Below are 22,661 nucleotides of genomic sequence, written 5' to 3' on the forward strand. Positions count from 1 at the left end.
GCTTCTCCACTCCAAGAGCCTCCAAGGTAGGCTGTCTCAGTTATCTTAGCTCTCTAGAGGTATGTCCTACCAGAATAGCACACTGTTTGCTCACCACAGTCCATCCTTCTCACAGTTGTCTGGCAGCCTGCAGAGGCCGTCTGCGCTTCCCTCTGCCAGCTCCTTCCTAGAGATTACCAGCTCCCCTCCTTGCTATTCCATACTAGCCCCAGCTGAGTTTGCTGGGGACAAGTTCAGCCTTCTCATTCCGGGTCTCATTCAGCCAGGCAGGGATATACCCATCTCCCCAACATAAACTGGTACTGTTTCCTGGCCAGTAAAGTGCATATCATCATGTTGTCCATTTGCATCTCCAGTGTATCATGTCTCAGCCAGAGCTTGTTCTGTTGACATTGAATGCTTTAGGACCACAGTCCTTTATCTGCAATTCGTAGGAATAGGTATCCTGAAAATTGGAATTTTCAGATTTCTGAAGAAAATTAGTGAGTGTAGCACATATTGTAGAATATCCTACAGATATGGTCATCAAACAGATACACAAAATTTAAATAGTTTGCATTGCAGAATTTTCTTTTATTGCACATTCTGACTTTTAAGTAATGATGCCAAGATATGGAGGTTAATACTTGTAAACAGTTTATTCAACTGGGTTAAAAGAGTTTTGCTGGGCATGGTGGATAACTGTGATCTCAACATTTGTGAGGTGGAGGAGGATCAGGAATTCAAGGTAATTCTCTGCTATATCACAAGTTTAGATTAGAGGCAAACTTGGGGTCCTGCCTTAAAACCAGCAAATCTTTAAAAAGGAAGCAGGAAAAGAGTCTTCATCCTAGGTTTTACAATTATCCTTTTCTGGGAACTAACTTCCAAAGTAAAAGTTACAGGATTGGCTGCACATACCTGCAGGTGCTCACCCTCTGATTTTTTAATGCATGTCATGTAGATAGAGATAAAATGTCTATCTCTGTATTGTGATGGACATGGCTTTTAGAAAAAACAGGAAGGTTCCAGGTTTTTGATAGCTTAAATATCTGCTTTCACTGGTATTTAAAAAACAATGAGCCGGCGTTGGTGGCACACGCCTTTAATCCCAGCACTCTGGAGGCAGAGCCAGGCAGATATCTGTGAGTTCGAATCCAGCCTGGGCTACAAAGCTAGTTCCAGGAAAGGCGCAAAGCTACACAGAGAAACCCTGTCTCAAAAAACTAACCAACCAACCAAACAAACAAACAAAATGAAGATAGCATGTGGGAAATACTGAGTGAGTCCAGTATCATAAGAGTCTCTACAGAAAAATGCTTTTGCAGTGAAGCATCATGGGAGGAAGGCTCTATTGACACTTCAGATGGGAACACAGTTTTGGAATAATCATGTCACCATTTTAGGGTTCACTAGCTAAGCACTTTGGTACCCATTTGTAACCCTGTACTCATGTGGCTAAGGTTGTCCTGGGCTATGTAGTGAGACACATCTGAGAAACAGAAAACTGAACCTGAAGCCATCTCAAGGTTTTGCTTTGCCTAGCTACAGGGATAGCAAGCAACATAAGTGTCTCTAAACCCAAGTTTATTTCAATTAATTAATTAATTTTTCTCGAGACAGGGTTTCTCTGTGTAGCCCTAGCTGTCCTTGAACTTGCTCTGTAGATTATGCTGGCTTCAAACTGAGAGATCTGCCTGCCTCTGCCTCCTGAGTTCTGGGATTAAAGGTGTATGCCACCACCACCCAGCTAAATTTAAATTATCTATGTTGCCAACAGTCTGATTTTAAAACTCTGAATTTACTAATGTGAATAATTCTAAACATAGCCACGAAAAGAATTTGGTCTGTGGGACTAAAAGTGTGCATATCTGTAGTAGTTTCTTTTCTTGATTTTGGTTCAGTTACTAGAGAGGCACCTCTATACCTGTAATTCCTGGTGACTTAATGAGAACACCCTGGCACTCGCTGACTCATTGTGAGTAGATGTGATTCTCTCCCCCAGAAAGTAAAGATACATTATTGTGGTGATGATTTCAGCCAATTGCATAATTACACTTAGTTTACCAACTGGCTGGGGTTTTTTGTTTTTTGTTTTGTTTTTTTTGTTTGTTTGTTTGTTTGTTTGGTCACCCCATCCCCTCCATACAGAGTTTCATGGTGTATCCTTGGCTGTCCTGGAACTCACTCTGTAGACCAGGCTGGCTTTGAAATCAAAGAGATCTACCTGCCTCCACCTCTCCAGTGCTGAGATTAAAGGCTTGCACCACCGTACCTGGCTAAACTGGCTGGATTTTTTGTTTATTTTTAAGATTTAGTTATTTATTTTGTGTGTATGAGTATATTGGCTACATGTATATATGCATGTGCTTCAGATCTCCTGGACTGATATTACAGATGGTTGGAGCCTTTGTGTGGGTACTGGGAATCAAACCTGGATCCTATGCAAGAGTAACCAGTGCTTTTAACCACTGAGCTGTCTCTGCAGCCCTCTAAGCCTCTTGTAGCCTAGGCTTGTCTCATTCTTCTGATCTTCCTGCCTCCAACTCCTGAGTGCTAGGATTACTGGTATTAATCAGTGAATGTTTTTCTGTGTTTTCTATTCAGACTACACAGAGAAACCCTGTCATGAAAAACCAAAAGACAAACAAAACAACAACAGAAGGCTTTATTTTTATTCTTTATGTGTATATATGTTTTGCTTGCGTGTATGTGGTACTACATTGAGTATCAGATGGTTGTAAGCCACTGTGAGGATCCTGGGAACTGAACCTAGAGAAAGAAAAGCAAAATGGCTTAACCACTCAGCTATCCTTTTATCTTAACCACTCAGCCATCTCTCTAGTCCCCTTTAGCATTTTTAAAGTGTCTAAGTGAAACTTCTGGGAATTGTTTTATAATTCATATCAAATCCACATAAATGTGCACTAATAATAGTTAATTTGCTTAAGTTAGATTATTAATTTCAATATGACTATTTAGTAAAGGGGTGGGTCTTGCTGTGGTCATTCGAAGGTCTCTCATATATTTAAACCAAATTAGACTTGGAAAAATGACTGAGTTTTACAGTTGTATTTTGTAACCATTGTGCCCAACATTTTGAGACAGCTTGTCCTTTCAAGGGTCTTTCATACACATCATCAGCTGAGTCACATCATCTCCATGACGTTTTGATAGTATGCGTCTCATTCCTTTCCTGGTCAAGGAACCTGGGATTTAGCACAGGAGCAGTTGCTTGAGAAGAGTCACATCAGAGTAGGGAGAGCCCTTTCTAGTCTGCCTATAGTGTACACTAGAGGAGCAGGTGCTGCTCGCTGGTCATGCCACATCTGAACTAAAGTGAAGGTGCATGGGTTGAGTGTTGACACACTCAGAAAGCTATTCCTCAATTGTAGTATTCTGTAAAGTAGAGGTAGCAGGAAGCCACCACCACAGACCTGTGGAACCCAGTCACATCCACACTGAACTTCCCTATTCTAGGCTTCCCAGTGGTCGGTCTTAAAGATGGAATGAAGGACTACAAGATGAGTGCCTCTTTTTTTTACCAGCACCAACACTGGGGGCAGGTTATGTCCACTGCTGGCCTCTTTCCATCTCCATGTATTGTACACTGATTAGCTGTTGGCGCCACCTCTGTAGGTGTCCCTAGAAGGCTCAAGAGTCTTGATAGAAGGACCTGTCCCTGCAGTACTCTGCTGGGAAACCCCATTCGGGTTGGAGCACAGGGCTTGGCTTCATTGGGCTGCATTGGACTGGCCAGCTAAGTGGAGAAATTGAGCTGCTATGCTACAGCTGCCTGTAGCTGGTGGGATTAAGACGACCACAGAGCACAAGCCTTGATCCCTAACTTGAAAGGTAGAGCTCTACTGGGACTTCAGTGGGGAGCGCCCACAGTGGCACCTAAATTTGCCCAGCAGCATGTGATGAAAGCTCCTCTGAGGGTTTAACTACTCCAGTGAGTCTCTAAAGCACAGTGATGACAAAAAGACATTTCCTCCTGCTGTCTCTCCACTCATTTTCTACGTGCTGTGAGAGTTTCCAGGTCAGTCAGGAATTTACTAGTGAGTCGAATCAACAGTCATGCATCTCAAAAGGATGGAGGATAGATGTACAGAATGTGCCAGTGATTGAAGAGTGAGAGCATCATAGCATGCTCACATCAGGACAACTACCACAGACTGTGACTGTGGTCCTGGGACCACAGCCTTATAGTAGTCCATTGCTGACCAGATGTCATTATGTGATGCAACTGTATTGATTTATTCGTGTCTTGCTTGGAAAAAGAGACAGAGCAGGAAGAATAGAAAATGTTCTTGCTAGGCGGTGGTGGCACAGGCCTTTAAATCCCAGCACTTAAGAGTCAGAGGCAGGGGGATCTCTGTGAATTTGAGGCTAACCTGGTCTAAAGAATGAGTTCCAAAACAGCCACGGCTACACAGAGAAACCCTGTCTCGAAAACCAAAAAATAAATAAATAAATAAATAGCTCTTAAAAGTTCTCTATAAGGCTAACATACTCTTTCCAAGTTAGTATCAGTGAATCTTGTGGATGCCCATAAAGGCGGGAAGTGGCTAGTTAGCAAATGACCTATAGAGGCCAGGGTCTGGGTTTCAATCCTGGATTATAACGTAGGGTCCTTGTGCCTCAGTTTCCATATCTGTCAGGTGGAGATGATACTAGAAGCTACCTCACAGGGAACAATTGAGTTCTCTGAGTGAGACTGATGGTGTGTCTTGTGAATGGCAGCCACAACATCATGCAATACACATGGAAATATATGTCACGAGCATAGTGTGGTAACCCTTAGGGATAACAGGAGAAAGGGGTCTTGATGCTGGCCATGGGAAAGGAGTTTCTGAAAATTTCCAGGAGGTGATCCCAGAGCCTGTGGTTAAAGCACAGTTAGGTAGATAGGAGAGGTGAAGAGGGAGAGTTTTCATGATGTCTGCAGGAATGTGTGGGAGTGGCCAGCAGAGCTTCAGTTTGTTTATTCACTCACCTAGTCCTTGATCTACTGCCTGTTCAAGTCAGATTGGGCCACAGATTCACAGTAGAACAAAGTACATCTGAGCAGAAGCCGCTATAGACAGGAATCCCTTCTGGTCAGTTACCAGAATCCCTGGAAGCCAGCTGTTAACCTGCTCAGGGCAGTAGAGTAGGATTGCATGGCACAGAGCTGTCTGCTAGGTTCACATTCTGGCCTTGCCACTTGGTCCTCATGAGCTTTGGGCAAGTGTATGCCTCAGATATAAGGTGCTCTGATAGTTTGTCAGCTGTGGGTGTACAGAGCTGCTCAGGGGTGCTGCTGTGAGTCTAGAGGGTCAGGCCCTAACATTAGAGTGGTGCTCATAAACTCTTAATGACCACCTGTTTTCCCACATAGGGACACAACTATCTTGAGTATACATCCTCTCATCCTTCCTCTTTCCAGGCCAGCCCATTCTTTCATCCATCATAGGTTCTTTCCTTATAGGACCTTGTCCTGATCCCTGTCTGAATTCCCAAAATAGCTCCTGTTCTCCCTGTGGTGTGCTGGCCCTGACCATAGCACTTGTCCTCACATTTGGAATGACTTGTTCCCCAGTTGTACTCTCATTGAATGGCCTGTAACCACCATAATGGTAAAATATCCCTTTTCCATATAATACATAGTGTTCACCAAATGAATCAATGAATGAACAAATTAATTAATGCAATGTAAAAGTCATTTAAGAAACTGCTACTATTGTTAAAGTCTTTTTCTAAATTTGATTGCATGGTCAATGGTTTAATATTTTAGGTCTTCTGACCACATAGGAGTTTTTACCATGCTGAGAAGGTGGCTGGGTGTTTAGGTGAAAGCTGCCTGTACAGGAGCTAGACATGCTTACTTGTTGGCTTTTTTTTTTTTTTTTTAAATGAAAGCTGTGGTTCATTCTCAGAGCTTCTCAGCAGGAGCCTGGAAGCTGACATTCCTGGTGGCAGATGTGCACAGTCCTCACAGGCATCTTGAGCATTAATGACTGTCACTATGTACATTTCATTCATTTCAGCATTGTTACCTGGCTCAACCAGTTGTCCCAGCCATACCCCAGTATTAACCACAAACCAGACAGCCTTTAGGAAACAGGTTGGAAACCCAGAAATACCTCTAGAAGTTTGTAACATTTCTTAAGATCCTTTAAAAAAAAAAAAAAAAAAATCTTTGTGGCTCCAAACGCAGCTCCCTCTGCCGAGAAGTCTGTCTCCAGCGCCTTTGCTTCTGAGGTTGGTAGCTTTCAGAAAGACTGCAATGCAGCGGTTAGCAAAGCCCTGCTAATATGGAAGCCACTCGCTCCCCTTCAGACTGCTGCCTGCTGCCTGTGAGCTGAAGGAGGAGATGGTGGGTCGACCATGCCTCAGGACCCTCGGTGCTGTGGTTAGATGCAGGCAGTTTTGTGAGTGCCTTTGCTAGCCCAGGCTTGTCCTGCAGCAGCTCTTAGTTCCTGGTGCAGTAGGCTTTCCTCGGAATGTGAAACTGAAGATGCCTTTGCAGTCTGTGCCTGATAATTTGGTTTTCATCTATGAGTTCAGATGGCGGGTTATACAAAGGTAAGGGACTTTAAAAAGCATGCATTTGTGTATTTTAAGTATTTATGAATATCCAAAATCAAAGTAAATCATGATTTGAATAGCTCTCCACTGAATCTAAGAAATAAAACTTTGTATCTTGTTAATGACAGTTTTGACATTTGAAGAATTGTCTTATTTATTGTGAACTAATGTTCTCTAATGAATTACTCAGGGTGTTCTTTGAAAAGGGTTAGCCTTTCCTTTGGCTTTCTAATAAGCAAGCTTGAATCTCAGAAATGTAGATATGGATTATAACATTTGTTTCTTTTAAACAATGACTATTTCATTGATCTGGCATAAGATATATCATTATCCATATCATGGATGATAAAGTCCAGTTCCCTGAATTCTTATTTTTCCTCAGATAAAAATCCTTAGATGAGCATATTCTCAAGTGTGGAGCTCTGTGCTTATGCATGGGGCGAGCTGGCTACTACCTTCAGCTGGTCCTCTTTGTTTATCTAAAAGGGAGGCTAAATCCAAACTCAGAATGGTTTTGCTATAAATTGGTGACCCCAAAATGCATTGAATGCTTCATGGTTGTTAATTTTATATGTCCAACACCAAGAAATATAATGTCAGGGTTACCATGGCAACTGCATGTGTTCTGAAAAGCTTGTGAATGGGCTCTGAACCTCCTGGCATTTTAACTGAGATTTTCCAGCTGAGAGCCTGCATACATGATCAGTGTAAATAAATTCAGCTTTCTATGGAATGCACATCCTTTCTCTGTGCTTAACAGAATTGGCTACCCTGCTCAGCTCTTTCTCTGGTGACATCTACCTTGCCTCTTGGTTCCTGGTCACAGACTATGGTTGAAAACTTGTTTTCAGCCTCAGGCTGAGGAGCCATCTCATCACAGTCAGCCAGTGGGCCATGTAGAATGGGACTGACAATGCCTGGTAATCCCTGCTTCCTGAACTGTACTTGTACTTCATGTCCTGATATAGTATAGTGTCTTGGTGGAGCTTTCTGTCCATGTGAAGAACTTCTTTCCGGAAGTTTCCAGGCTCCAAGCCTGACTTCCTCTTAGCTTGGAAGTTGTAGTGGTTGGTTTGGGGAAGGGGGCCCAGTGATCAAGCTTATGAAAATTATAAAGTGAGGGGGTGTCCATGGCTTCATTATCAAAGAATTGCTGGCAACATTTAGAGCTAGTTCATTCCCCAAGCTGAGCATGATGATATACACCTTTAATCCCAGCACTCAGAAGACAGAGGCAGATGGATATCTGTGAGTTCGAGGCCAGCCTGGTCTACATAGTGAGTTCCAAGCCAGCCATAGCTACACAGATCTCGCAAACAACAAAAATTAAAACAAAACAAAACAGTCTTCCATGTGTGTTTAAACCTCATTGCAATCTTTTTGGAGATAGGGTCTTGCTTTAAAGCACCAGTTTGCTTGAGTTTATTACCATACCTGTCTGGCCTAGAATTCAGAATTGTATGGTGTAACTTTTAATTCGAAGGTAGCTTATTCTTTGAGTCACCCATTAGTGGGTGTATTGCTGTGGCTTACCGATGGGCCTCATTTAGAATCTTTGTCTAATTCTATCCCTTTATTTTCAGATGAAGAAACTGAGGCCCAAAGAAGTTATCCACTTGGTTGAGGTCCCAGAATAGATCGGAACCAGGTCCACTATCAGAAACCTCCTCCTGGCTCCTGGCTGTCTGATCCCCCGAGGTTCATCTCCTGACAGACAAGGTTTGCTCTCAGTTAATACTTTTTTGTTTTCCTTTTGTCAGAAAGGGTGTCTTTCATAATTTCAGGTCTCTAACTTAGAGCTTTCAATTAAAAAAAACAACAACTTTAAATTTCCATGTTTCTTTTTCTTGCATCATTTATGAACTTCTGCTTAGTGTACAGATACTGATACATTCATGGGAAGGACTTGGCTTCTGCCCTGTGTGCCACCTTCTGTGATGAGAGCTGTGAGCAGTCATGTACTTTCCAGCTAGATTCGGAATTGAGGAGCTGGGGAGCTGGCTCAGTTGGTACAGTGCTTACCATGCAAGCATGAGGACCAGGGTTTGGATCCCCAGCACCCTAAGTGCCAGGGCGTGGGGGATAAGGGGGAGGTAGAGACAAGAGAGTCCCCAGAGGCTGCTGGCTAGTAAGTCTACCAAGTTAGCAAGTTCCAGAGTTAGGAAGAGACCTTGTGTTAAAATTGAGGTGGAAAGCCAGGCGGTGGTGGCGCATGCATTTAATCCCAGCACTCGGGGGGCAGAGGCAGATGGATCTCTGTGAGTTCAAGGCCAGCCTGGTCTAGAGTGAGTTCTAGGACAGCCAGGGCCACACAGAGGGACAACAAACAACAATAGAAAAAAAAAATTGAGATGGAGAATGATAGAATAAGACACTCAGTGTCAACCTCTTGCCACCAAGACTCACACACTTACAGTTCTGGCTCAGCACCTGTATTCAGTCACCGTTATGACACCACACCTACGAATGCAGAATGACATAATGACAGTAGGTTCAGTCTGTCAATTTATTTATTTATTTTTGGTTTTCTGAGATAGGGGTTCTCTGTGTAACAGCTCTGGCTGTGCTAGGACTCTCTCTGTAGATCAGGCTGGTGTTAAACTCACAGAGATGTCTATCTCTGCTTCTCCAGCGGTGGGATTGAAGGTGTGCACTAACACACTTGTTTTCTTCTCCTACAAAAAAGATTCATTTTTTTTATTTTTATTTTCTTTGTGTGAGTGTTATGTGTATATATGTGTGCATGACTGGTGCTCACAGAGACCAGAAGTGCCAGATCCCCTAGAACTGGAGTTAAGAATGGTTGTAAGCTGCCTCGGGGATGCTGGGAACCAAATCCTGATCCTCTGGAAGAACAGCAAGTGCTCTTAATCACTGAGGCATCTCTCCAGCTCTTTCTTCTTTTCTTCTTTCTCTGCTGCTTTGCCTTTATTCAGTGAGCCATCTCATTGGCCCAAAATGTGTTTTTGATAACATAATTCATATAGAACAAACTGTCTTGTGATACAGTGGTATCCAGTGTTGATATGTTCACAGTTGTTCAGAATTCTATTTGATTTTAGAACACTTTAATCAACCTGAAGTTATAGACACTTAATTTATTCAACAGACAAATAAGAATGAAAGACCAGCATCATGGCACATTATGTTGAACTGTGGTCCTGTGTACCTTGCAGGCACACATTTAGATTGAAGAGTGAAGTGGTAACCTGTGACTACAGTGGCCTTGCTGCTGCAATTCAAAAGCACTTTTTTTTTTTTTTTTTGGTTTTTTGAGACAGGGTTTCTCTGTGTAGCTTTGGTGCCTGTCCTGGAACTCACTCTGTAGCCCAGGCTGACCTTGAACTCACAGAGATCCTCTTGGCTCTGCCTCCCAAGTGCTGGGATTAAAGGCGTGCGCCACCACCATCAAGCTGAGAAGCACTTCTTATGTGAGTAAGACTTTATATTGAGGCTCTGGTGAGAGGTGAGCTGTAAACCAGAATTTTGAGGAGGGAAAGTCAATTATGATAGGTCAGAGGTCAGACTACAGACAGAAGGACATTTGTGGCAGATTTTCTGGTCAGATGAAAATAGACTACAGGGTTTGAGTTTATGTGTATGATGTACCTACACAATTTTCCTGTGCCATGTGTGCATTTTCCTGTCTTATCTGCCCTGTGCCCCTTTATTCCCACACATGCCTGTTTAAAAGATCACATCAGTGGGAGAAGTAAAGACATGATCCAAAAAGGAAAGATCTGGTCCTAGCCAGAACCAGTGGGATCAGCACCATTTGTCTGTAAAAGACCATTTAATAAATATTTGTGAGTCATTGCTGTGTATCTGCCTCTGTGAAACTGGTTCTAGTATTAAAGGCGTATTTTACACTAAGAATAAATTCAGTAGAAAAATCTTATTAAGACCATTCTTTTGTTTAGAGGAAGAAAATACAGTCATTGAAGGATATTTTCTTGACTTATTTAAAAAAAAAAAAAAGAGATGTGAGCCAAGTATGGTGGCGCACCCCTTTGATCCCAGTATTCAGGAGGCAGAATCAAATAGAACTCCGTGAATTCGAGGTGAGCTTAGTCTATATAGTGAGTTCCAGGACTACATTGTGACATCTTGTTTCAGAGCCTGTGTAATGCTACAAGCCTTTAATCCTAGTACTAATGAGACAGATGCAGACAGATCTCTGAGTTCAAGGTCAGCCTGGTCACTTAGTGAGTTCCAGGGCAGCCAGAGCTACATTTTGAGACCCTGTCTTGAAAAAACAAACAAAACCAAAGAGGAGAGGATGAAATTGAGTTCAGGGTAATTTAACTTTTCATGGTCAGATAAACTTTATATGTGTTACAGAATGATGTTTCACAAGCAGATGCATTGTTTAAACCTTTTGAAAGTGTCTAGACCCTCTGGTTGGGGAACACATCCTTGTGTATACTATACCTCAGCTGATGGCCTGTGTTTAGCTAGAGGATGTCTATTTTCCATAGAGGAGAAAGGTAATAAGGATCATAGCTGACATTCCTGTAACAAAATATGGGTTTATAAGAGAAAAACAGAGGAAGTTGATTCAGGGCCAACAAGATGGCTCAGCAGTTAAAGGCACTTGATGCTAAACTTGACAACCTGAGTTTGATTCTTGGAACCTACATGTAGAAAGGAAGACTTGACTCCCACATGTTTTCCTCTGATGTACATGTATACACAGTGGCACATGGTGTATACACAAGAACATAAACCTCTTAAACGCTTCCACAAGAAACGTCAAAATTTTCAGTTTTTTACACTTTCATGTGATTTAGGAAGGCTTCATCAAGCTGAGCATGGTATCTTATGCCTATTATTTCAGCACTGGGAGGCAGGAGGATCTCCATGAGTTCAAGGTTAGCCTAGACTGTGAGATTATAGAACAAATTCCAGGCTAGTCTGGCTACAGAGTGAGATTCTGTCTCAAAACAAAAATGAAGAAAATTTCTAGGGTGGATCACATTTGGAATCCCAGCATTTGGGAGGCTAAGGTAGGATTACTACAGTTCAGGAGCAGCCTGTACTACATAGTAAGCTCTAAGCTGACCTGGGCTGCAGGGTGAGACCACATCTCAAAGGAAAAAAATGAAGACTCAAAGGTTCCAGGAAAGCTGCCTTGGGCTGTATAGTCTAGACTGGCCTCAGATGTAGGATTTTCTTGCCTCTGATTCTGCCTGTGACACTTTCTTTTGTTTGTTATGTCTAGGTTTAATGGATAGTGGACAGTTGTGTAGACATGACCAGAGATCTTGATCTGGTGGTCCTAAACTGAATGAGACCTGAGGAAACCTGTATATTCAGATCCTGCTTGGCCTCCATATGCAGCCTCATCTTTTCCTGCCCCAGCAGGGTGCTCTGGAGTGTCTTAGGACCTGCTATCAGAGGAAGTAGGCCTGAGATTTTGAGTAGGGATGAAGTTACATAGTTTATGTGGCCTAACTTGGGGAAGAGGAAATATGGTTTCTGTGAGTCACTGTAGAGTAGAAAAGACAGGGGACAAGAGGTCAGAGAAGACTTGCTTTTGAGGCTTGTTTATGTAGCCCTTGCCTATATCTTTCAATTCAGAGGACTCAGCAGACCAGAGAACCAGACTTTGGACTGTCCTTCTTTAGTCTCTGTGGTGGTTTGAAAAGAAAATGGCCTCAAAAGGGAGTGGCACTATTAGGAGGTATGATTTTGTTGGAGGAAATGTGCCACTGTGGGGTGGGCTTTGAGGTCTCTTATGCTCAAGCCATAATGCTCCCATCCTGATGATAATGGACTGAACCTCTGAAACTGTAAGTGAGCCATCCCAATTAAATGTTTTCTTTATAAGAGTCATGGTGTTGCTTCATAGCAATAAAAGCCTTACTTAGACAGGCTGTAACATTTCTGTGTAACATCTACCATAGAATTAAAACCATGTCTCTATACTTAGCAGGCTGAGTTCAAATATTTTGAAAGAAAGTGTTAACATGAGATCCAGTTTGCCACACCATGAAAAGTTGCCTCTGATACTCCCAACTGTGGAAGACACTCAAGCCCAGGTGATAGTCTTGGTGGACACCTCTTGCCCAGCCTGTCTGGCCCTAGGCTATGTGCCCATATGAGGATGCCCTTTCTCTCAGACCTAGTTGTGGGTCCTGATGCCCAGAATACCAGTGATGTGCTTGCCTTAGGACCTTGACTCAGAACCTGTGGTTCCTCAACTTGCTTCCCCCTTTCTGAAGAAAGTACTGCTACTATTGTCATCATGGTCAGTGTGACCACTAGAGCTGCCACCTCTAACCTTGTAAAACCAATTGTTTCCTGCTTCCAAATTTGCTCGTCTAAAGTTCTGTTGGTAGTATTAACTTAGAACAGGTTTTTAATATGTTATTTGTTTAAGAGTGCCTTAAATCCTGGGGGGCAGGAGGATATTTGTGAGTTTGAGGCTAACCTGGTCTACATAGAGTTCCAGGACAGCCAGTCTCAAAAAGCAGACAGACACCTGCTACCTCCTGCCTCTCACTAGGGCAAATGAGTTGCACATTGTCCTGAGCACCATGTCGGGTTCCTCCAGCATCACCACCATGGAGAAGGTGGTTCAGCAGTTCTGGCTAGAGGTCAGGTTCAACCATGTGAAATTTTCCCAGGCAGCTGCATACTCAAAACAGTTCTGTCTACAGAATATTCAAAATGATCTTCTGTTGACTAGTGTCTTCTTCTACAAGTTCCTTCAGCCCCCAGAAAGTCTGCTCCCTTTTGTAGTCACATTTTTCAGAGGTTTCTCAAAGCACTTTTCACAGACTAGTGACTGTTCAAGAGAACTAAATTTGAAGTCTATACAGAAAGTCTCCCTATAACACATGAGGCATAATATGCAGTATTAGCAATCTTTAACATCTTCCTCTGAATTTTCATGGGTTTCTGTCTCACAAGGTTTAACTATTTTATATACACTGGCTGCAGCATACAATAAAACAGCATACAAAGGGGGTGGTGGGAGGGGGGGAAGAACAAGGGAATCCGTGGCTGATATGTAAAATTAAATTAAATTATAAAATAAAAAAATAAAAATAAAAAGAGTAAAAAAATTGAAACAAAATCAAGAAAACCAACTATATTTCACCTTTAAAAAAGTTTGTTTTGTTTTGTTTTGTTTTTTGTTTTTATTTGTTTGTTTTTCAAGACAGGGTGTCTTTGTGTAACCCTGGCTGTCCTGGAACTAGCTCTGTAGTCCAGGGAGGCCTCAAACTCACAGAGATCTACCTGCCTTTGCCTCCTGAGTGTTGGGATTAAAGGCGTGCACCACCATCGCCCATCAATAAGAATAATTTTAAAGTGCCATTTAGTATCTGGCAGTCATTTAACACAAAGTTTTCTTTTGCGTTTGGAAAAGGTGAGAGATGCCCTTTTTTTTTTCTTTTTTCTTTTTTTCTTTTATGGAAAGAGGTGTGAGGAAAAATGGGGAGGTGTATGCAGATGCATTTACCTAGGCATGCCCTTGTGGAGACCAGAGGAGGATGTCATGTGTCTTCTTCCATCACCCTCAGCTTTATTCTCTGGAGATAGGGTCTCTCACTGAACCTAAAACTCTGTATTTTGGCCAGGCTGGCTGGCCAGCAAGCTCTGGAATTTGCCAATGGTAAGGGTGGGTTACAGGCATGTGTGGCCATGCCCAGTTTTTTATGTGGACACTGGGGCTTCAAACTCAGATTTTCATGCTGGTGCAGCAAACACTTGTGTCCTTTGAGCCATCTCCCCAGCCCCAAGAAGTATCCTTTCAAGTATCCTCTTCAAGCTCAAGAGTACAGCCTCCCCAGTTCACCTAATCACTTATGAAGCCCTGTGTACTTATACACACACACATCCATCCTCATGTAAAACACATGCTTCAGGAAATGAGATGTTCAATACTGAGCCACTTTTTAAGCATTTACTTTTTCTTACTCTATTTACCTGTGTCTATTATTTCTAAATTTGAGGATTAGAGAAAATGATTAATTTCTGTCTATCCTTTAGCTTATGCATAAATTTCCTCTTGGGGAGATCTTCTCTAAAGCCCTGTGCATAGGAGTCACTGCTCTATATATTGTGTATCTCTTGTCTTAGGGTTTCTTTTGATGTGAAGAGACACCATGACCACCGCTAATCTTATAAAGGAAAACATTTAATTAGTGTGGTTTACAGGTTCAGAGGTTTAGTCCATTATCATCCTGGCAGGACATGGCATCTTGCAGGCAGACATGGTGCTGGAGAAGGAGCTGAGATATCTACATCTTGATCTGCAGGCAACTGGAAGTGGTCTGAGTGTCACACTGAGCAAAGCTTGAGCAAAGGAGACCTCAAAGCCCACCCCCACAGTGACCCACTTCCTCCAACAAGGCCACCTACTCCACCAAAGCCATACCTTCAAATAGTGCCACTCCCTATGGACCAAGCGTTCAAACACGTGAGTCTTTGAGGGCCATACCTAATTCAAATTACCACATCTCCCTTCAGTAGTTTTCCTGTCTTACACCTGGGGACTGGGTTGTCCACCTTCTTAGCCTGACAGTTGGTGAATTCAGGGCCTCTGTCCTTATCTTCTTCTCCTTCATAGTGCCCCCAGCATCGACATCAGATAAATTAGGGTGGTTTAAAGTCTATGTTAACCCTTTCCTTTATAAGATTTCCTCAGAAGTTTTTTTTTTCCCATAATCAACTTTACTAGTTTTTCAAACTGTTGATTACTTCCATTTTCTTCCTCCTTCTCGAATAAATGACCATTTTTGTCCCAAGCAGGCTCTTCCTTGTTACTCTTCCCTTGTGTTTGCATTTAAATAGAGAGATGGAGAGAATGAAGTAATTTTTTGAAAAACTAGTAAAACCTGTCCCAGAGCTTTTGGCATTCTTATTTATAGGCAATCCTCTTAAGTTTGTTTTCCTCTAAGTGCTAGACCAGAGAAAAAGTGTTGGCATTCAAAAATAGTGGGTGCTGGGTTCCTGTCGGTGTCTGGCTGGCTTGCCAGCTTGCATGGGCAAGGTGGGATTGGCCGTGCCACAGCACCTTTTGTGCCAGCTGTCTTCCAGGTATGCCCTCTGCACCAGGTCTTTCCTGGACTTGGTTAGTAACTGTCTAGCCTATCTTCAGAGTTTTTCCCCAAAAAATTTCAACAAAATTCATTAATGTAACTATTTTATTTGTATAAGGAATGTTGACAGAATATTTGAAAACTTCTTTTACACTATGCCTTAGAAAAGAAATAAATGATGTAGAAAATATGTGGGAATTGGGTGAAAGTTCCTTGTTTATCCAGCAGAATTAGGAGTTGGGAATCTTTGGGAAATGAGATGGCTGATTTCAGATGTATAGTTATTTTGTAAAACCAAGTCAGGAGGTTTGTCAGTCCATTTGCTTATAATTGAACTGACGTGCTTGGAGACTGGGCACCAAGATCTTCACTAGTCAGCCAGTTGACTTGGTGTCATATTCCATTATAAATTATTACTTGTGGTGGCTTGAATGAGAACGGTCCCCACAGGCTCATAATATTTACATGCTTAGTCACCAGGGAGTGGCACTGTTTCAAAGGATTATAAGGGTTAGGAGGTGTGTTCTTACTGGAGGAGTATGTCACTGGCTCTGAGGTTTCAAAAGCCCACACTAGGCCCAGTCTCTCTCTCTCTCTCTCTGCCTGTGGATCAGGATGTAGCTCTTTCTCAACTCCTTCTCCAGCACCATCCTGCTGTGCCTGCTGCCATGTTCCCACCGTGATGGTAATGGACTCAGCCTCTGACTGTAAGCCAGCCCCAGTTAAATGCTTTTAAGAGTTGCCATGGTCATGGTGTCTCTTCATGGCAATAGAACAGTAACTAAGACATTACCTAAGTTCCACCTGACTGCATTTTGCTTTCTTTGCAGCCATGCTTTGTGCGTATATATTTCATGGTTATATGGAAGTTTAAATTCTCCTAGTACTATCCTATCTACAAAGTGCTTTTTTAAAAAAATAATTTATATCCATTTGATGATTGCCTTAGATTGATATGTTGGAAACACACAAATACCTATGTGACTATTGATGGGATGTGCAAATAATGTGAGCATTCTCTGTTTCCCAGACATCACTGAGAAGAAAATGTTGATAATTCTTGTCAGCATTGGTCTTAATTCTACTGAATGGAAGACTTACTCCTGGAGACTTCTGTTTGCACTATGATGGAATTACAGGGACTAGATCTCTGCCAGATTAGGGGAGGCAAATAGTATAGAATTTAAGGGGGCACCAAAAATGTTGGTAATTGAGATTAATGGTATTTTAATGTAATACTTTTAAAAGTCAAATGAAATCTGTGGTGAAAAATAAAAAGTTTAGGTAAAGATGATATTGGTATTGATTGTTTTTCCTCACACAGTACTGTGACTGATGCCGTATATAAAATTTGTGTGTGTTGTTCCTTAGTGTCCTCCCCATTAATTTTGATGTTCTCTATCATTGTGCTTTTTCTACATTCTCCTAAAATTTGTGCCTGAGGCAAGTTTTCTACTTCACCCTAATCCAGAACAGACCAACTTAATAAATTAGAAGTCAGGCAGAATATGTAAAACAACAATTTTCAGAGTTTATACAGGGTAGATTAGGACTGTGTCCCCTGAGACAGGAAACCAGGTGGGCAAGCGCACAGTGCCCAGCTCATTCCCTGGAGCAGGCACTGCGTGCTTTCCTTACAAAGGGCAGCAAGCACCCGTGCTGGGCTTGTTGGAACTCTTGTTTCTGTCATGACCACTCGCTATCACTTGTGTTTCCTTTATGAAAGTAAGAATGTAATCAAACAAGTATAGATTTGTTCTAACAAAACTTCATTATAAAAGCAGCAGCAGGTTGGATTTGGCCTTCAGGTAGCTTTTTACCTGATTCAGAGGCAGTCTCCACACTTCAGGTAACGGGGAGAAAACCCAGAGTCCAGCAGCCTCATCAACGTGACAAAGCTGAGCAAATCTGAGGAAGAGACACGCTTAGAACTGCAAGGATCTGCACAGCGATCCGAAGTCTTGCTTGGATTGTCACATACACAGTGGACATACCTCAAAGCCAGAAAAGCCATCAGAAAGAGCAGACTGTCACATAAGGCTGGGAATATGTCGTCCTGCTGTGGTGGTGTCAGTTACATCCTTTAAGGATTGCCTTTTTACTGTTAGTGGGATGCAGAGCAACTTTTTACCTAGGATGATGGGTAGCTAGCTCAGAAGGATATAACCTGTAGGAGGCTGTAGCCCTAAAGTAAGTTGCTTCAGATTTTCTCTAGCCAAGTCTAGGTCATTTATCTGTATTCCAAGAACAAAACCCAGGAACTTGAAAAGGTATGGTAAGGGCCCCATGAGGCTGGGGCACATTGGGGGAGAATGCTTAGTGTAGACAGGGCTCTGAGTTTGTTTCCAACCACTACGTTAAAACTAAACAAGAACAAAAGAACTGCTTACCATGTTAGAGTAGCAAATCTTCCTGGTATTGGGGCAAGGCACATAGCTCAGTGGTACAGTGCTTGCCCAGTGTGCATGAGGCCCTGTGTTCAATCTCCAGGACTCCAGGGGAGAGAAGAGGACAGTCCAGTCCAGCATTTAGCAGTGTATAAAAGCATTCAATGGGATCTGGAGATGGCTCAATGCTTGTTCTTTTAGAGGCTGGAGTCAGTCCCCAGCACCCATGTCACAGCTCACAAGTACCTACCTGTAAGTCCAGCTCCAGGGGATCCAACATTCTCTTCCTCACGCCAGGTGTACACACAGTACATATATACATAAGGCAAATCATTTCACACATAGAATAAATGACTTTTAATTTTTTTTTTTTAAGAAAAAAAGAGGACTGATGTTAAGTAGTTAGAAGAAATGCTATTTTGTAAGGGAACCAAGGTAGTTTTAACAGCATATATCTGGTCAGATCTTGGTTAAGCCAGAAGACAATTGACTTATGAGTTAAATACTAAAAGAAAAACAAAACCTTAATTCCAAATCTTAACTGTGAGTTTGTATCCAGTTTTTGTAAAATGTAGAGAGATTTTTAGCTAAGAAAAGCTAATCAAGGATCTGGGACTACATAGCTTAGTGGTAGCACACAGTCTAGGGTTCCAACCCCAGTCCCAGCCCAAGGAGAAAACAAAAAATTCTGTCTGTTGTGGTACTCATAACTTGAGCACAGAAGAGGGTGAGCCAGGAGGATTGCAAGTTCAAGGCCAACCTGGGTTACATAGTGAGACACTATCTTAAAAAGAAAACCCCAATTAAAAAGAAAAGTAGCCAGGCGGTGGTGGCGTGCAAGCCTTTAATCCCAGCACTCGGGAGGCAGAGGCAGGTGGATCTCTGTGAGTTCAAGGCCAGCCTGGGCTTCAGAGTGAGTTCCAGGAAAGGCACCAAAACTACACAGAGAAACCCTGTCTCAAAAAAAAAAAAAAGAAAAGAAAAGTAACAACTGATTGCCAGCAGAATTACACTTCAGGAAATACCAAGGGGCGTTCAGATAGAAGGGAAAGACAATGTGGAAGCTTTTGGAAAAAAAAAAAAAAAAAGATAGGAACTTGAAATGGTCCATACAGGGCTCATTTTACTTTAAATAGCTTTTGAAAAGTTGACTATTTAACGTGAAAAATAAATAATGTATTTTGGAAGTTGTAATACTTGTAGAGGGGAAATAAATAGTAACAGCAAAAGATGAAAGGAAGAAAATGCAAGTATGGAGTTCATAAGATTTTGTTTGTTGTTTTTTGTGACAGTCTCTACGTATCTTAGACTGGCAGGGAGTCTGTGATCTTCCAGTCTCAGCTTCCTGAATGGTGGGATTAGAGGCATGTGCCACTGTGCCCAGCTATTGAACTATGTAAGGTTCTATACTGTGAAAAATTGAGGATGTATATTAATTAGATCAGGGAAATATTTCTTCAGGGAAAAAAAAACAATTGCCAACATCAGAAATATACGAGACAATACCACAGATTACAGGCTGAAGCATGATAATATAAATGTCTTTATGCCAGCAGTTTGACAAATGAACACAATTGTTGAGTCTTACTCAAGGAAAGATACACAATCTATTTATTTATTTATTTATTTATTTATTTATTTATTTATTTATTTATTAAAGAGCTGTGTTTAGTGCTAGTAAGAACAGAGCAGGTGAAGGCCAAGGACCTCAAGCCTGAGGACTGGAGTTCAGTCTCTGGGACTAATTCTGCAAGCTGTCCTCTGACTTCACACACATACACGAAATAAATAAATGTAATTTTTGAAAACTTTAAAATTTTTGAAAAAGAAAAAAAATTTAAAAAGAACTTAGTTTTATTTAAAATGCCTGAAAGAAGACTATGTATACAATGTTTTACTGGCAAATTATACTAATGTTTAAGAGAAAGAATATTGGGGCTAGCCGGGTGATGGTGAAACACCCTTTAATCCCAGCACTTGGGAGGCAGAGGCAGGCAGATCTCTGAGTTCAAGGCCAGCAGCATGGTCTACAAAGTGAATTCTAGGACAGCAAGGACTAAACAGGAAAACACTGTCTTGAAACCTACCCTACCACCACCACCACCAAAAAACAAACAAACAAACAAACAAACAAACACAACATTGGGGCTGGAGAGATGGTTCAGTGGTTAAGAGAACTTGTTGCTTTTGCAGAGGACCTGGGTTCAGTTCCTAGCATTCTCACGGTGACTCATGACCATCTGTACCTCCAGTTCTAGGGGATCTAATGCCCTTTTCACACCCCACCAGGCACCAAGTATGCACATAGCGCCTGTATATGAATGCAGGCAAAGCATTCATAAGCATAAAGTAAATCTAAAAATAAGAGAAAAATATTAATTGGACAAAAGCTTTTTCAAAAAATAGAAAATATTTTCTAATCAATTTTCCAAAGCTGGCACTATCCTAATTGCAAGACCAGACAAGACATAATGACAAATTTCCATGACAGATCTGTAAATCAAAGAAAAATCCCCCATACATTTGGCAAATCAAATCTATATAGCAACAGATAAAGAGGTTGCTCCATAATAGCCAAGAGTAGTTTACCTTGGGAATGAAAGGTAGGTTTAACATTGGAAAATCCATTGTGGCCAACTGGAGTAATAAGCAAAGAGAAATGCCACAGTGATGCAGAAATGGGAAATAGAAAGCACAGAAGGCAGAAGACATAAAATGATGCCCCAGATGAAAGTGAAGACAGAAGGGGAAGGAAAGGAGGGAGGGAGGTGGCTGGTACAGGAGTATCTTGGAAAGGTAATGGTTGAAGATGTTCAGAGCATATGAAAGATGCCAGACTGCAGACGGGAGGACCAGGAGTTCAGGCTTATTCTCAGCTGCATAGTTGAGTTGGAGGTCAGTGTGGGCTACACAAGACACTGCTCAACCACACAAAAGTCCAGTATCTAACAGAGAAAAATGACTGTCACATAAAGCATAATGGTGTGCAGGTTGTGAACACATACGCATGTATACACATGGAGCAGTTGAAATGTGAGTGGAGTTAACGGCTTATGGTTTTTGTCACCCAAAGGAGTGGTAAGATTTTGCAAGTGTTTGGACTTGATAAGTCACTCTTGGTGCTATAATGAGACTATTTGGCTTGATGACTAAGAAGCAGGGGCAGGAGTGGTAACTAATCCAAAAGAAGGCAATGGGAACAATCTTGTAAAAGAGCAGATTGAAACCCAAATATGAATAATCTCTTCTAGTGTAAATGGATCAAGTGTTCCAGTTAAAGATAAAAAATATTAGGGCTGGTGAGATGGCTTAGCCGTTAAGAACAGTGGCTGCTCTTCCAAAGGTACCAAGTTTAATTCCCAGCAACCACATGGTGGCTCTCAACCATTTATAATGGGATCTGATGCCCTCTTCTGGTGTGCAGGTGTATATGCAGATAAAGCACTCATAAAATACAAATCTTTAAAAATGTTAAAAAATATAAAAATGTTAAATTGGAATTCTAAGAAATTTAAGTCAGTGCTGCTCACTAGGGACCTTTCTAGGGCATAAGGATTAAGAAATGTTGAAATCAAAATGAAGAACACGGATACCAACCAGATGCACAATTGTATAAAATCAGATAAAATGCATACTGTGACAGACATAGTACTGTGGGCAAGGGTGTCACACTTATCAGCAGTTTATTAATGTATTCATTTTCTGTCATGTAGAGGTCCTGAACAGTCTGTCCTAGTGGGCAGATTGCCTTCCACATGGTAATTTGGGGATTCAAGGTTGGTTTGTTTTTTTAATTTAAAATTTATCATTTGTGTGTGTGTGTGTGTGTGTGTGTGTGTGTGTGTGTGTGTGAGAGAGAGAGAGAGAGAGAGAGAGAGAGGAGAGAGGAGAGAGGAGAGAGATGGATGGGGGACGGGGACGAGGGAGAGGAGGGAGAGGGAGAAGTGGACAAGTACGCCACAGAAAGCATGTGGTGGTCAGAGGACAGCTTTGGATTTGTTTCCTTCCACCCTGATGTAGGCTCCAGGGATCACAACTCAGGTCATCAGATTTGCATGGCAAGTGTCTTTATTTACTGTGAGCCTTTTCATCAGCCCACTTCAGTTTTTTTTCTACCTCTCCATATTATCATCTTTTAGAACCTTGGCATGCTCTGCAGGATTGTCTCGCTTGGGGAAGAGAGCAGAGAGAATCTACATGTGGTTAGGCCAGGCCTGAAAGTAGTATACATTTTGCTTATGCTTACATTTTCTTTTTATTTTTTTCTTTTAAACAGGAAAGTATTTTCTCTGTAGAAAATAATTAAAATGATAACATTTCCCAATAAGCCCTTTTGAGCTAAATGACAGCTGAATTATACATATAAATATTGACTAGATTTTGGGATACAGAAGAAACCTATCTTCATCTGTTCAGAGAGCTATGTTTTACTTAAGTTGTGTAAGTAAGATTCCTATTCATCTTCCCCTTCACTTTTTGATTTACAGCAGACATTTTTCTATAGGCTAATCCATAATCTAAAAAGATTTTAGCCTCTCCTCCTGAAAGTATGGCCAGCATTTTCTTTCGTCAGCTTGATACAGTACAGATTCTTACCCTAATAGTGAAATGTTTCACTAAAGCTTGCCCAGTGGTTGGGGAAACCCAAAACTTATTATAAGCCACAGTCATC

General features: G+C 41.7%; 1 protein-coding gene and 1 pseudogene across 2 annotated transcripts in view; both read left to right on the forward strand.

Moving 5' to 3' along the window:
- Positions 1 to 22,661, forward strand: part of Traf3 (TNF receptor associated factor 3) — a 111,162-nt gene that overhangs the window by 35,570 nt on the left and 52,931 nt on the right. For both annotated transcript variants that reach the window (XM_059279287.1, XM_059279286.1), the window contains one exon: positions 8,136 to 8,271. The gene's annotated coding sequence lies outside the window, so the exon portion shown is untranslated. The remainder of the gene's footprint in view (positions 1 to 8,135; positions 8,272 to 22,661) is intronic.
- On the forward strand, positions 13,092 to 13,296 carry LOC131924069 (guanine nucleotide-binding protein G(I)/G(S)/G(O) subunit gamma-5-like; annotated as a pseudogene).

The sequence above is a fragment of the Peromyscus eremicus genome, chromosome 14, assembly GCF_949786415.1.
Source record: "Peromyscus eremicus chromosome 14, PerEre_H2_v1, whole genome shotgun sequence".
In the NCBI taxonomy this organism is placed as follows: domain Eukaryota; kingdom Metazoa; phylum Chordata; class Mammalia; order Rodentia; family Cricetidae; genus Peromyscus; species Peromyscus eremicus.